Source organism: Monodelphis domestica, chromosome 4 (genome assembly GCF_027887165.1).
Source record: "Monodelphis domestica isolate mMonDom1 chromosome 4, mMonDom1.pri, whole genome shotgun sequence".
In the NCBI taxonomy this organism is placed as follows: Eukaryota; Metazoa; Chordata; class Mammalia; order Didelphimorphia; family Didelphidae; genus Monodelphis; species Monodelphis domestica.
The window spans coordinates 72,947,954-72,956,052 of NC_077230.1; positions in this window are offsets into that span (position 1 = coordinate 72,947,954).

Below are 8,099 nucleotides of genomic sequence, written 5' to 3' on the forward strand. Positions count from 1 at the left end.
ATTTTCAACACAACTTATTCAGCCTTCCCCAATTAATTGACAGCTCCTTAATTTCCAATTCTTTGCCACCACAAAAAAAGAGCTGCTACAAACATTTTTGTACATATATGTCCCCTTCCCCTTTTTTTTTTTTATATAGTACTAATAGTTGTTTTGTTGGATCAAAGGGTTAGGGTTAGGGTTAGGGTTAGGGTTGCACAGTTTTAGTCCTTTGGTCATAGTGCCAAACTATTCTGATTGGATCAGTTCACAACTCCACCAAGAGTGTTAATGTCCCAATTTTCCTATATCTTTTCTATCATGTCTCATGTTCCATTTCTGTCATATTGATCAATATAATAGATATGAGGTAGTACCTTAGAGTTGTTTTAATTTGCGTTTTTCTAATCAATTGTGATTTAGAATATTTTTTCATAAGATTGGAGAGGTCATTTCTTCATCTGAGAACTATCCTCCAATTATATATCAATTGAGGAATGACTTATATTCTTATAAATTTGACTCAGTATTCTGTGAGAAATGAGGCCTTTATCACACACTTGTTTATAAATTTTCTTCACCTTTTTGCTTTTCTAATTGGTTGCATTGGTTTTGTTTGTGCAAAACCTTTTAAATTTAATATAAAAATTATCCCTTTTACATTTCATAATGCTCTCTTTGGTTATAAATTGCTCTATAATCCAGAGATCTGACACCCACTATTCTATACTACCCTGATTTCCTTATGGTATTACCTTTTGTGTAAATTATGTGCCCATTTTGACCTTATCTTGGTATACAGTGTGAGATACTGGTCTATACCTAATTTCTGCAATATTTTTTCAATTTTCCTAGAAGTTTTTTTCAAATACTGACCAATTCAAAAAGCTTGAATCTTTGGGTTTAACAAATGCTAGATTACTCTAGTCATTTGCTACTGTGTATTATGTATCTAAAGTATTACATCAAGCCACCACTGTTCACTAGAAAACCAGATTGCTTTGATGATAATTGCTTTCTAATACAATTTGACATATCTAGTACAGTTAGTCCACCTTCTTTAATTTTTTTTTCTGTTAATTTCTTTGATGTTATTGCCCTTTTGTTCTTCCAGAAGAATTTTGGTATGGCATTGAATAAATAGGTCAATTTAGGTAGAAATATCATTTTTATTATATTGGCTCAACCTACTGACAAGCACTTAACATTTTTCTAATTATTTAGATCTGACTTTATTTGTGAGAAGTGTTTTGTAATTGTGTCCACAAAGTAGTAAAATCCCAGTTGTTTTATATCATCCGAAGTTGTTTTAAATGAAATTTCTCTTTCTGTATCTTGCTGCTGGACTTTTTTGGTGACATATAAAAATGCTGATGATTTATGTATGTTTATTTGATATCTTGCAACTTTGCCGAATTTGTTATTCATTTTGATAATATTTTTTAGTTGATTTTCTAGGATTCTCTAAGGAGACCATCATATTATCTGCAAAATGATAATTTTGTTCCCTCATTGCCTATTCTAATTCCTTCAGTTTCTTTTTCATCTGTCACTGCTATAGTTAGCATTTCTAGTACAATATTGAATAATAGTGATGATAATGGGCATCCTTGCTCCACCCCTGATCTTATTGGGAAGGCTTACTGAAGGCTTTAGATAGAGTCTACTTGTGCTCTTTAGTGTTCTCAATGGGAATAGGCATTGTATTATGTCAAAAGCTTTTTCTACACCCGTTGAGATAATCACATGATTTCTGTTGGTTTGTTATTGATATGATCAATTATGCTGATAGTTTTCCTAATATTGAACCAGCTCTGCATTCCTGATATAAATCCCACCTGGCTACAGTGTAGGATTCTTGTGATATATTGGTATAATCTCTTTGCTAGTATTTTATTTAGAAATTTTGCACAAATATTCTTTAGGGGAATTGGTATATAGTTTTCTTTTTCTGTTTGTGCTCTTCCTGGTTTAGCTTGCACCATATTTATGTCATAAAAGGCATTTGTTAGGATTTATTTCCCAATTTTTCCAAGTAATTTGTATAGTTTTGTCACCTAATTTCTAACTGCAGTGATACAAGTAAAGGAAACTAAGTCTCTAAGCCAAAAAAAAAAATAGGCTTGTTGCACGAGGGCTGGTTTCACCATAAAGCTAGACTTCTAGTCAAGACCAAAAGACCCCAGAAGCGGAGTCAAGATGGCGGCATAGAGGCAGGGAAAGTTCAGACCTCTGAAAAGCCTTCCTTACCAATTAAAAACCAAATGCTCCTAGGGGACTGAAAACAAAACCTAACAACAGAACAGAACCAAGGAACCCTCCTGCTGGAATCAACTTAAGAGGTATGGCCCCAAAAAGCCTGAATTCAAGAACACTTGGGTTTAAGGGGAAGGAAGGATGAAAGTTCCAGGATCCCTCCCCTACCTACAGTACTGGGCCTCCAGCAGTGGCTGGAATCTCTGGATGGGAAAGGACACTAGTCTGGAAGGAGTACCTTGTGGGCAAAGCTATGCCAGGCTCAGGGCTTTGAACACAGGTAGTGAGGAAGTAGTTGGAGAAGAAGCTCAGAGCAGGCAGCCTAGTCCCAGGTAAGACACTCCATCATGCCGCCACCCCCCCCCCCCATGTTTTGGCCTCAGGGCACATCCAGCTTTGAAATTTCAACTCTGCTGGGCTTAATCTTATCAAACCTAAAGGCAGAGAAGCCCAAGCTCTAACACCCTCCCCACAGACTGCTCTGAGAGCCTTACTAAGCTCCAAGAGTGAGGTTGACAGAAAAGCCCAAACCCACAGATACAACACATAATGAGAGAAGCAATAGTGCAGGCAACTACAGTGGGAAAAAAAAACGGGGAAAATATGAGCAAACAACAGAAAAAGAAAAATTACAATTGACAGCTTCAATCCAAGCAATGAACAAAGAGCAAATAGAACAGAGGAGGATCAAGGAGCACCCAGCAAAAACAGAAACTCCAGTGAATTGGAAACAGGCTTTGGAAGAACGCAAAATACAATTCAAAACACAATTAAGAGAGGCTGAAGACAACTGGGAAAAGAACTTAAAAAGCAAGATAGATCATCTGGAAACAGAAAATAGCATCTTGGAAGCCAAAATTAATCAGCTTGAAAATGAGGCAAAGAAGATGAAAGATGAGGCAAAGAAGATGAAAGATGGCTTCCAAAGAAAATCACACCAGAAGGAGAAGGATGACCAAAAAGCCAGGAATGAAATTCAGTCTTTAAAAACCAGAATACAACAATTAGAAACAAGTAACTTTACAAGGCAGCAGGAAACTATAAAATGAATTAAAAAGAATGAAAAATTGAGGAAAATATGAAACATCTCATTCACAAAACAGAAGATTTAGAAAATCATTCCAGGAGAGACAACCTAAGAATCATTGGTCTACCAGAAGACCATGACAAAAGAAAAAGCCTGGACATCATCCTACAGGAAATTATCCAAGAAAACTGCCTCAACATTCTAGAACAAGAAGGAAAAGTGGAGATTGAAAGAATCCACAGATCACCTCCTGAACTTAATCCCCAACTGACAACACCCAGGAATGTTATAGCCAAATTCAAGAACTACCAGAATAAGGGAAAAAAAATATTACAAGCTACTAAGAAGAAGTCATTCAGATACCATGGAAATATAGTGAGGATAACAGAGGATCTGGCTGCATCTACACTGAAGGACCAAAAGGCCCCAGAAGCAAAGGAACTAGGTCTACCACCAAGAATCAACTACCCAGCAAAACTTGACTATGTTCTTACAGGGGAAAGTATGGTCCTTTAATAAAATAGAAGAATTCCAAGCATTTGTAAAGAAAAGACCAGACCTGAACAGAAAATTTGATGCCCAAAAACAGAACCCAAGAAAATCATCAAAAGGTAATTAAGAAAGGGGGAAAAAAGAAAAACAAAACAAAAAAAAACCTTTTTTTAAGGGACCCAATAAGTTAAAATGATATCCCTATAAGAAAGGAGGATGTTGGTAACTCTTGAAAATTGTTATTATCACCTGCTAGAAGAATTATACTGAAAGGGAACAGTGACAAACTGTATAGGATGAAATGCCAAGACATAAATATGTATATAGATATATGTATGCATAAATTTATATATATATATATGCACACTCAACTAGAGTTTAAAAAAGAGGATACTAAGAGAAATGGGAAAAGAAACAAAATGGGGTAAATTTATATGTCACAAAGAAGCTCATGGCAGAAAGGGGGTAGAACATTAATACACAGGAAGGGTAAAGAGGTTGGAGATAGGAAATACTCAATTCTTATGTGCATTGAAATTGTCTCATAGAGGGAAGAACAATCAAATACATTGGGACAGAGAATTGATTTGAGCCCTATACAGAAGTTGAAGGTAACAAATGGACTGGTGGGGAGGGAAGCAGTACGAGGGAGGGAGAGGGTGGTGGAGTAGTTTAAGAAGACTGTAAAGAAAATAAGAGGGGAATAAGAATGGAGGGGGGTAGAAAGGGAAGTAAAATAAGGGTGGGAATTATGGGGACCAATTAAAAATAAAACTCTGGTGTAGAAGGAAATAGTGAAAGAAGAAAGGACAGGACTAGGAGTGGAAATCAAAATGCTGGGAAATAAGACAGATGGTAATCATAACTCTGAATGTGAATGGAATAAACTCACCCATAAAACACAAGCAAATAGCAGAGTGGATTAGAATCCCAAATCCTACCATATGCTGTCTACAAGAAACACATATGAGGAAGATAGATACGCAGAGGGTCAAAATAAGAGGATGGAGCAATATCTATTGGGCATTAACTGATAAAAAGAAGGCAGGAGTCGCAATCATGATATCTGACAGAGCCAAAGTAAAAATAGATCTGATTAAAAGGGATAGGGATCATAATTACATCCTGGTAAAAGGCAGTATAGACAAAGGGGAAATATCAGTACTCAACATGTATGCACCAAATGGCATAGCATCCAAATTTCTAAAGGAGAAACTAGTGGAGCTCAAGGATGAAACAGATAGAAAAACTATACTAGTGGGATACCTGAACTTTCCTCTATCCGAACTAGATAAATCAAAACAAAAAATAAATAAGAAAGAGGTAAGAGAAGTGAATGAAATCTTAGAAAAATTAGAGTTAGTAGACATGTGGAGAAAAATAAATAGGGACAAAAAGAAACACACCTTTTCAGCAGCACATGGTACATTCACAAAAATTGGCCATGTATTAGGACATAAAAACATTGCAAACAAGTGCAATAGAGGAGAAATAATATATGCGACCTTCTCAGGTCACAGTGTAATGGAAATAATAATTAGTAAGGGTACATGGAGAGGCAAATCAAAAACTAACTGGAAACTAAACAATACGATTCTCCAAAATCAATTAAATAATGAATCATAGAAACAATTAACAATTTCATTGAAGAAAATGACAATGATGAGACATCCTTTCAAAACCTATGGAATGCAGCCAAAGCAGTACTGGGGGGGGGGGGGAATTTATATCCTTGAGTTCATATATTAACAAAATAATAGAAGGCAGAGGTCAATGAATTGGGCAGGTAAATTAAAAAACTTGAAAATGAACAAATTAAAAATCTTCAGATGAAGACTAAATTATAGAATCCTAAAAATCAAAGGAGAAATTAATAAAATTGAACATCAAAGAATTATTGATTTAATAAATAAGACTAGAAGCTGGTACTTTGAAAAAGCAAATAAAGTACTGGTCAGTCTAATTAAAAAAAGGAAAGAAGAAAACCAAATCGACAGTATCCAAGATGAAAAGGGAGACTTCAGCTCTAATGAAGAGGAAATAAAGGCAATCATTAAAAATTATTATGCCCTATTATACAGCAATAAATATGGCAATCTAGGTGATATGGATGAATACTTACAAAAATTTAAATTGTCTAGACAAACAGAGGAAGAAATAGACTACCTAAAAACCCCATATCAGAAAAAGAAATTTAACAAGCCATCAAAGAACTCCCTAAGAAAAAAGTCCCTAGGTCCAGATGGATTCACAAATGAATTCTACCAAACATTCAAAGAACAACTAATCCCAATATTAAAGAAACTATTTGACAAAATAAGCAAAGAAGGAGTTCTACCAAATTCCTTTTATGACACAAATATGGTACTGATTGCAAAGCCAGGCAGGTCAAAAGCAGAGAAAAAAAATTTAGACCAATCTCCTTAATGAATATAAATGCAAAAATCTTAAATAGGATACTAGCAAAAAGACTCCAGCAAGTAATCACAAGAGTATTTCACTATGACCAAGTAGGATTCATACCAGGAATGCAAGGATGGTTCAATATTAGGAAAACACATCCACATAATTGACCATTTTAACAAGCAAACCAACAAAAACCACATGATTATCTCAATAAATGGAGTAAAAGCCTTTGACAAAATACAATGCCCATTCCTATTGAAAACACTAGAAAGCATAGGAATAGAAGGGACTTTCCTAAAAACAATAAACAGTATCTATCTAAAACCATCATCCAGGAATTCCATGGGGACGGGAATAATCTCCAGGAATTGATGCAGAGTGAGAGGAGCAGAAACTGATTCATTGTGGTACAATCAAATGTAATGGACTTCTCCATTAATGGCAATTCTATGACCCTAAACAACTTAGAGAAACCTACGAGAAAAACCACTATCCACATCCAGAGGAAACACTGTGGGAGTAAAAACACTAAAGAAAAACAACTGCTTGAATACATGGGTTGAAGGCATATTGTTGGGGATGTAGACTCTAAATGAACATCCTAATGTAAACAACAACATGGAAATGGGTTCTGATCAAGGACATATGTAATACCCAATGAAATTGCGTGTTGGCTGCGGGCAGAGTGGGTGGATGGGAAGGAGGGAAATAATATACTTATTGTAACCAAGGAATAATGTTCTAAATTGACTAAATAAACTTATTCAAATGGAAAAAAAAATAAAACCATCGGCCAACATCATGTACAATGGGGATAAACTAGAAGTCTTCCCAATAAGATCAGGAGTAAAACAAGGATGCCCATTATCACCTCTATTATTTGACATTGTACTAGAAACACTAACAGTAGCAATTAGAGAAGAAAAAGAAAATGAAGGTATTAAAATAGGCAATTAGGAGACCAAGCTATCACTCTTTGCAGATGATATGATGGTCTACTTAAAGAATCCTAGAAAATCAACTAAAAAGCTAGTGGAAATAATCAACAAAGTTAGCAAAGTTGCAGGATACAAAATCAACCCACATAAGTCATCAGTGTTTCTATATATTTCCAACCCATCTCAGCAGCAAGAATTAGAAAAAGAACTTCCATTTAAAATCACCCTAAACAATATAAAATTCTTAAGAATCTATCTGAAGACAAAGACAGGAATTATATGAACACAACTACAAAAAACTCTCCACACAATTAAAACAAGATCTAAACAATTGGAAAAACATTGATTGCTCATGGGTAGGATGAGCTAACATAATAAAAATGACAATCCTACCCAAATTAATTTACTTATTTGGTGCTATGCCCATTGAACTACCAAAAAACTTTTTCTACTGAATTAGAAAAAAACATAACAAAGTTCATTTGGAAGAACAAAAGATCAAGGATATCCAGGGAAATAATGAAAAGAAATGTGAAGGAAGGTGGCCTTGCAGTCCCAGATCTCAAACTATACTATAAAGCAGTGGTCATCAAAACAATACAGTACTGGCTAAGAGAGAAAAAGGAAGATCAATCGAATAGACTTGGGGTAAGTGACCTCAGCAAGACACTATATGATAAGCCCAAAGATCCCAGCTTTGGGGGCCAAAATCCACTATTTGATAAAAACTGCTGGGAAAATTGGAAGACAGTATGGAAGATATTAGGTTTACATCAACATCTCACACCCTACACCAAGATAAACTCAGAATGGGTGAATAACTTGAATATAAAGAAGGAAACTATAAGTAAATTAGGTTAACACAATAGTATTCATGTCAGATCTTTGGGAAAGGAAAGATTTTAAAACCAAGCAAGAATTAGGAAAAAAATAACAAAATGTAAAATAAATAATTTTGATTACATCATATTAAAAAGTTTCTGTACAAACAAAACCAATGC